Here is an 8,003-nt window from a genome sequence, read left to right as displayed (position 1 = left end):
TTGGTTTTATCTTTCTTTCATGTGCCGAGACTGAGCCAAAAGGAGAGCACAGATCCCTCAGGGGCTGAGCAGCTGCTTTGCATTACAATGCCTATTAAAGCCCGGAGATAAATGCAGGGTTATTCTCCACTCTTTTGAAAGGAGGGGTCTAGAAGATGTGTTAGCAACATCCTCTCTGCAGAGAACGGTGTTATGGCCAGGAGGACCCCACAGACCTGTCACCATCAGGTCTTAGGGAGCTTGTTCCTACAAGCAAGGAGCAGATGACACCAGTCATTTTGGTCTATCTGGGTACTATCTTGGGCTCTGATCCTATCAGACCTTGTAAGCCAAACAAGACAAGGCCGCAGCAGCAGCTGGCTGGGAGATTTCCAGGAAAAAGAAGCGAGCAAGCAGCCTTTTCAAATCTGACCCTCTGCTCAGTTCAGGGCCCCTGCAAGGAGACTGGGACATGAGGCAGGATGGGGCATTGTAGCCTCAAATGCGAGGTCACTTCAAAGACCCCACTCCCAGCCAGCTCCGTGACACGGCCTGGGCAGCAGGCTGCATTTCCCAGCTCTCATTTTGAAAGAGTTTCTTTGGCTCTTCAAACGTTGTGTGTTTAGCTTGGGTCACCATTGAATGGAAGTGGATGGGCACAACACAGTCCCTAAGCAGAAATGGAACTTGCCCAGCCAGAAAGAGCGTATGGGATCAGAGGAAGGTCGAAAAGTAGAAAAGCTCCTGGGAGAGTGTAATGTGTTCTACTCTCACCCCTGAAGGCAAGTGACTACCTGCTTATACAAGAAACAGCCACGGGTGGAGAAGCCCTGGCAGCTTCCATCAGCGCCAGCTTCTGGGGCAGGAGGGATGATCCAAAGGACACAGAGAGGTAGCACAGGGGGTTTCCCAGTGCCCAGGGATGGGTCTGGCTGCCCCTCCACTCTGCTTGGCAGGACTGGTGTTCAATGGGCCTGACCCACCAGGCACACTGCTCATGCCAGCGTGGCACAGCCGTCAGCCATGCGCCCACGGGGCAGCTGCACTGTGCTAGCTTACACTGAGAACGCCAATGGGATGGGCTGAAAGGAGCTCTGCATGCTCATCCTTCCACACCGGGAGTCTGTTTGCTGCCTCTCTTGGCTGTTGCAGGGTGGTCAGAGAGGAGCCCTTCTGGCTTGCCCTGCGTGCTCGGACTGCTGGGTGAACTGCCCTGCGAGCTGCCCTACAGACCGCCGCACCGACTGCGGGGCCAGCTGCTGGGCCATGTGCCACGCTCGATTTCCCATCAGCCCAATTCCTTACCATTTGCCCGCTAGCTGTTTGCCCGGTTTCTGTCCGGTTTTGCCCGCTCGCCGCTCCCCGGGGCGTTTGAACCTCCCTCGGGTGCTCCCGGCACCGCCCCCTCCTCTCCTGGTTCGCTGCTGGACCTGCCGGGGCCCGGGGCTGTTCCCGGCTTGGGGAACCCCCGGTACAGCTCGGTCTGACCCTCACCCCCACACTTACCTCAGCCACCGACCGAGATTGTCACTGCTGTTCCTCCCTCACTGTAGTGGTGCAAAGACAACTCCCACATCCCCAGCGAGATGGGGATGAGATGGGATGAGATGAAGGCCAGGGGCTTAGCAGCTGTCTGCAGGCATTGCTCCAGAAAGTGCTGATTTCTCATTTCACAGCTTGAACAGACAATTTGATGTGATCACAGAATCCCCCCCCTTTCCCACTGCCCTTCCCTGGTGGGCGAACAGTGCTTGTGCCAGCTCAGATTCAGTGACTGAGCCATGGGACACCACCTCCCTGTGGCATTTACAGGAGCTACCAAAGACGTGGAGGTGACTTTGCAATGGAAACCAAACGAGGTGTTTTCTGGAAGGGTCCTGGCTTAGTTCCAGGACAGGCAATGGCCCTTTGGTTCTGCCTGGCACAAGCTTTACATGAACTCTCCCTGCCCAAAGGACAGTGGATAGTGGGCTTTGGCTGCCCGCATGCCTCATCCAGCTGGGGCACCTAGTATAAGCCAGGATGCTCATATTTCTTGGTGAAAGAAAATAATAAAACCAGAGCAAGTAAGGGATGCCCAGCCTGTGTTTATTTTCTCCTGACGTGCTCACACATCTCCAGTTTTTCACAGATTAATTCTTACTCCCTCTGTTGTGGCTTTTTTCAATTTCACAGAGACTTGAAGCAGAACTCATTTACACTAGAAAGAATGTTTCTTGCTTCAGCTTCCCGACATGGGTTAAAATCAATAACATTAAAGTTTATTTTAAACACTTTAGTTTAGCAAAGCAATTTTCTCAGCATTCCAGCCTGCTGTCAGTTTTTTCACTGCTATTTGCAATGCATTAGGTGTATTAAAGGAGTGTTTCACAATCCCATCTGCTTTCAAAGACCTTTCTAACAAACCCTGCAACGAGGACATAATTCATGTGATGACCTTGGCCAAAAACAAACACAGGCCCCAAGGTGCAGCATGTGCAGAGGGGTTGATACACTCACTGTTTTTTTGTTATAAAAGAGGTTTTATGTGTCACTGTCTTGCCAAAGCTGGCTGGCCTTGTGTATACCCAGAAGCATCACTGCTGCTGGCCAGGGAGCTATTCCTTTGGCTCATTTGGAAGTCTTGAAATACATTTTATGGTTTTAAATAGACCCCATAGCTGGGGAAATGCCCATGAGCTGATGTTTGCAAATACATGATGCCATTACCTCGCCAGCAGAACAAACGTGTGTGCCATATTGTTCAACAGCAGAACTTAAAAGGGATGATCAGACATTTTTGTGAGTGAGAAGGGGTTGGAGGAGGCAAGGTGGGTGTATAAATCTGCCACAGATGACACAGCTCTGCAGGTAGGTCCCCTAAGGAGAGGACAGTTGGGTTTTCTGTGCTGCAGGCCTGTCTGACTGGCACAGACCAGGCTTTAAGCAGCTGATCTGGAGCAGCTGCAGACTCAGCTGCTGTCATGGAGCACTGAGCCTTACATGGACCAGGCTTTGACATTTCCCCCCACTTCTGAAAACCAGGTCACCTCTCAGGTGCTGGCAGTGGCATTAAAAGTCTAATTTTAGGCTCCTGGCTGCAGGAAGCATCCCTGTAAATGCTCAGTTTCTCTGCCAGGCTTCTGTAGGCTGGAGTGGAAATTGGCATCAGGAAGGCTTTACTGTTTGCATCCTGAATGGAAACAAGAAAAAAAGACTCAGGAAGACCGTCTGGACAGAGTTAGCTCTGAGAGGGCAACATGAGCAGTAGAGAAAGAATTAGTTATTTAGTTTTTCAGCACAGTTTTAGGGCCCAGCTTGTGACTTTTCCCATCTTTCCACCCTCCCCATATGAGCTGCTGGCAGCTGCAGGCTGCCACCACACTGACTGTCCCTTGGAGTCCCTGCAATGAGCCCTGCTCAGCACCAGTTACATGTAGAAACAAAACTGGACCAGAAGGTAACTGTGAGCAGCTTGAGATGCTGTCGGCTCTGTTGTGCCATCTCACATCTGCTGCACACGGGAAAGGAGATGGGGACTGCAGAAAAGTTGGCATTTTGTGGAAGGAGGTGGGAGCAGGAAGGGATGGCGGAGGCTTCAAGGAAGGAGGAGACTGGATACTTGCCACCCTGTCCCCATGGTTCCACACACATAACTGATACTCTGGGATGACCCCTGGGTTATCTGGGGATGCAGATTAGCTAAAGAATTGTTTGAAAGGACAGTTCTTTTACAGTGGAGTGAATTATCTGAGATGCAGGCTATATGCACGAAAACACAGTACTTGGAGCTCCTCAATGCAAAGCATTGTGATGTGATAGTGAGATACATATTATAGGGCCTTAAATCATGTCTACAGCACTGATTACGAATTCACATAGTCCTGTCTCAGCATGCACCAGGATCAGAGTCAGACCTGGAAAGGATTCTTTGAGGATGGACTATTCAAGTGCTCCAAATTCCTGCTCAGTCTCTGGGAGAGGATACTGATTAAGTGCTACCTGGGTTTCCCCAGCCTTTCATCTTGGAGAAAGCCTGTGTCACTTGCAGAGAAAGTCCTGCAGATATTTGGGGCACACCAGTTACATCCAGCCACTGCTACTCTCCTAACACAGGAGTACAGACACAGGCCAGCTGGCAGAGAGCCAAATCCTGGCCCCACAAAAACTTGTGAATTGTCTGGCATAGGCCAGGGTTTCACCAGGCACATTCCTGCTCAACTTCATACCTTTTATCCTTGTTCACTAGAACTTAAAATCCAACTGAACAGACCACCCAGGCACTGGTCAGAGAAATGGATTTTCCGGTGTCTGGAGGAACAAGGAGGTTTTCCATGTCTCTTTGTCCTGGGTCTCTCGTGCCCATTTACCAGGCAGAATCTGCTGTATTGTTAACTACAGCACTAACTGCCCTCCAGCTGCTTATTCCACATTTTACAGGATCTGGACTGCTCCTGCATTTGCTCTCACTCAGGGTCTTGAGCCCTTCCAAGGTTTCTGGAGGATGAAACTGCAACTGAGCTACCTGGTGTGAATGGGTGGGCTGGTTTCAGGGGATTTTATTTTTTAGTATTGTCTTTATATTTAAGTGGCAATATTAAACTTTTGCTGTAAGTTCTGGTCCAATATCTGGTCCAAAGTATTGTCTTTATATTTAAGTGGCAATATTAAACTTTTGCTGTAAGTTCTGGTCCAATATATCATACCCAAGTGTGAAACCTCTGAGGCAACCACTCTGACAGAGGATCCAGAGACAGCTGGTGAGGAAGGTGCTTTAGGCACATGGAGAGAAGTTAAACATCCATCCTGACCCCTCCTCTGTGTAAGCCAATACAGACCCTGCACTGGGATTGCCCTCAGCAGCTGTGTTTTCCAGGCCATATTTCTAAAGGAGAGAAAAACACTCAAATCTGTGACTTAAGGGCAAAAACTCTTCACCTCCTCAAGCCTCTCTGAAAAAAACTTTAAATGGTGTGAGGCCCAGTGCTGCTAATGATGGTCTTTTTAAATGAGCCTTACTTAAAGAAGCCCCAGTTGGTTCTCTGAAGATGACTTCAGATAGGGGAGCTAATTACTTTGCAATCCCCAGCTGTGAATATCAAACACTGGAAAAAGCTTCTTGTTTTACCCAACTCTGCAACTCTACAGAGGAAATAATGGCCATGCACTGCTCAAGCCTCAAGCCAGGGCTGCTGATAAGCAGCGGCAGCAATAGGCAGGCAGACAACATCTTGAGGAGCCTCAGGGCAGGACTGCACTGGCAGCAACCACTGACAGATGCTGGAGACATTCTCCTGAGCGGAAAAAAGGTCCTGCAGGGACCTCAGAGACAGGTATGGCTCTGGAGGGAGGGAAGAGTAGTTTCTCTTCACATTTCTATCCTCATGTCCTTTTTCTTGTGGGGTCTGTGGCCAGAAGTCCTGGAAACACTGCGAGTGCTCATTTTACTCAATAGCAGATCTGGATTTTGGTGTTGACAGTTCTTAGTAAGCTGTTGCACCCGGAGCTGTGCCAAAACAATCAAGGCAAAGAAAAGTCATTCTATCTTTCTGTGTAGAGTAAGTCAACAGAGACCCTTCTCTGGAAACAACAGAGCTGTATTTATTTGCATCCAACCTGGTTTGGCCCTGATTTGGCAAATAAAACCATGTAATTTCCATCAGCGAGTAGCTGAAAATTCCCCTCTGCTTTCAGAGACCTTTTGAAGTGGCGATGCCTCATATTTCCTGAAAGGATTAAACCACAATTCTCTATTATTACAGAGTGGGATACCTGGACTTCTTTAGGTGGTGGCAGAAAAAGGTTATATATAGTTTGAAGTGATCAGAAATGCAACTGTGATTCCTAAGGTCACACACTTGCTGGAGTCAAAGGTGTGGGGACAAGGCTGCACCTGGCTCAGGCTCCTCAGGCTGATGCCACTGAACCTCTCACCATGTCTGTGTGGGCTGGGGGGATTCGCCAGCCCCGTGGTTGCCCCAGCTTGGGCACCTCCATCCTGCAGGAGCCACCCTGGCATATTCTTCCCTGTGAGAGTGGTGAGGCACTGGCACAGGTTGCCAGGAAAGTCTATGGATGCCATATCCCTGGAATTGATAGGATAGGGCTTGGAGCAGCTTGATCTAGAGGAAGGTGTCCGTGTCCATGGCAGGGGGTTGGAACTGGCTGATCGTGAAGGTCCCTTCCAACACAAACCATTCTAGGATCCTATGATGATATGAGGATAGAGAAAAGGTTTTCATGCTGGACACTTACGGAGTTATGATCCTTTCTGGGGCCCTCAGAGGTGGGGGGTGCTCTGTTTTGTGCTGTGGCACAAGTCCATCTCCTCCTGGGCACTGCAGAGTGATGATGACAGAGCTGTGTGCCTCCAAGCACTTCCTCCCATCCCTGCTTGAGCAGAACTGACCCTTTGGGATGCTGTGTCTTCTTCTGTAATGGTTTCCATCAGTGCTGAAAAGCAGCTTTTCAATGAATTCAGTGCAAAAATGTCCCCATAGATGGGTACCAACACACAACTCCCTGGGGAAAACACCTTCCCAAGAAAGAGCCTTGGTTTAGTTGTGTTACAGAAAAGCTCCCACTGATGACTGTGAGCAAAATTAAGAGCTTTTGGCTCATGCATCTATAATTAGACTGAGCAGAAGGCAAAATATTCCGTTATGACAACTTCAGAGTTGAAAGAAATACGTCTGAGCAGATGTTGATTTGCAGGATAAACAAATTAATTCAATTCAATTTAGCCCCCTCTACTGTTACAGTCCTTTGTTCCTCGATTTAAAGTGTCAAATCCAGGGCTCATGCTGCATGCATGACAAAAAACACATGCCAGGACAGGCACATAAATCTGCAAATAGAAAATATATCCAGGATCCTTGAGGTCTTCTGTATTCCCATATCATCCCTTAACCTTCAGGACCTCGGCTGTTACCCAGGGCTGGTGTTCCACAAACACACACTTGATTTACAAAGCTTTTGCAGCTTGCCAGTGGAAGGATTGGCTCTGATGCCGGGACCTCTAAGATTCCAGGGCTGCACTAGGTTGGTCATTAGGTTGGAGACGGAGCCTCCCAGTCTCCATATTTTCAGGTGAAAACAATGTCCCTTGTAAAAGGCTGTTTGGTGGCTTGATGATGGGAGGGAGTCAAGCATGGGGTTGGCATTGAGTCCCTCCCTGGACGTCCATCTGTCCTCACCTGGGATGGCACAATCCTTTGGAATGGGACCTTTCTTGAAGCTCTGGAGAAGTCCAAGTCCATGCTGGGTGTCAGTGCAAATCGCTTGAGAATAAGCTTGGTTGGAGACAAACAAGCAAACAAACAAACGAGGGATCCCTCCCAGAGTCAAATGCTCTTTCTGAAAAGCTGAGCTGGGGTTTAAAGGGCTTTACTTCCTTCATAGGTCTTGGAGAGGTCTGTGGCTTCTCTGACTTCCAAGTTTAGACTGAGATATAATTCAGCCCTTTTAATACCTGAAAGGCATTGAGTCTTCTTAGTCCAAAGGAGCAGATAAGCAGCTTTCTGAGTACTCAAACTCAGGCTGGTTTTATTGCTTTTGTAGCATTAGCACAATATCCTTTCTGTGCTTAATAATGTGTTTTGTAGCCTAGCAGGAATATCAGTGTACACAGAGGCTTGGAACAATTGTCTAATATTTTTATTGTTTGGCAGCAGAAACTTTTCACTTTTCAGAAATTTTAGGAGAACTTATTGGATCTAGAGCACCTGTGATCTGTGCACAAATGGCTGGTGGGAGGGCTGAGCACTGCATCAGTTTAATGACCTGAAATACTGTTGAGCTGCTCCATATTGGATGCTGCTGTGTGGGATTTGACATCTCCAGGTGGCACAAAGAGGCAGGCACTCTTCCTTGTATCTCAGAACAACCCAGCTGTCCCAAAACTGGTTAAAGGGAAGGAAATGGTTCCTAACCTGCACAGATGGCTCCTGTTAACTCCTGTCTCACCCCTATGGCTCAGTCTGGAGTTTCACAGCAGTGTGTGCTGCTTCCTGGCAAAACTAGAGGGGCTGAGAAATGGCCCAAGC

The sequence above is a fragment of the Corvus kubaryi genome, unplaced genomic scaffold (genome assembly GCF_017639235.1).
Source record: "Corvus kubaryi isolate FWS band 111438036 unplaced genomic scaffold, C.kubaryi_AGA036_p1.0 65168, whole genome shotgun sequence".
In the NCBI taxonomy this organism is placed as follows: domain Eukaryota; kingdom Metazoa; phylum Chordata; class Aves; order Passeriformes; family Corvidae; genus Corvus; species Corvus kubaryi.
Note: the sequence above shows the minus strand (reverse complement) of the source record.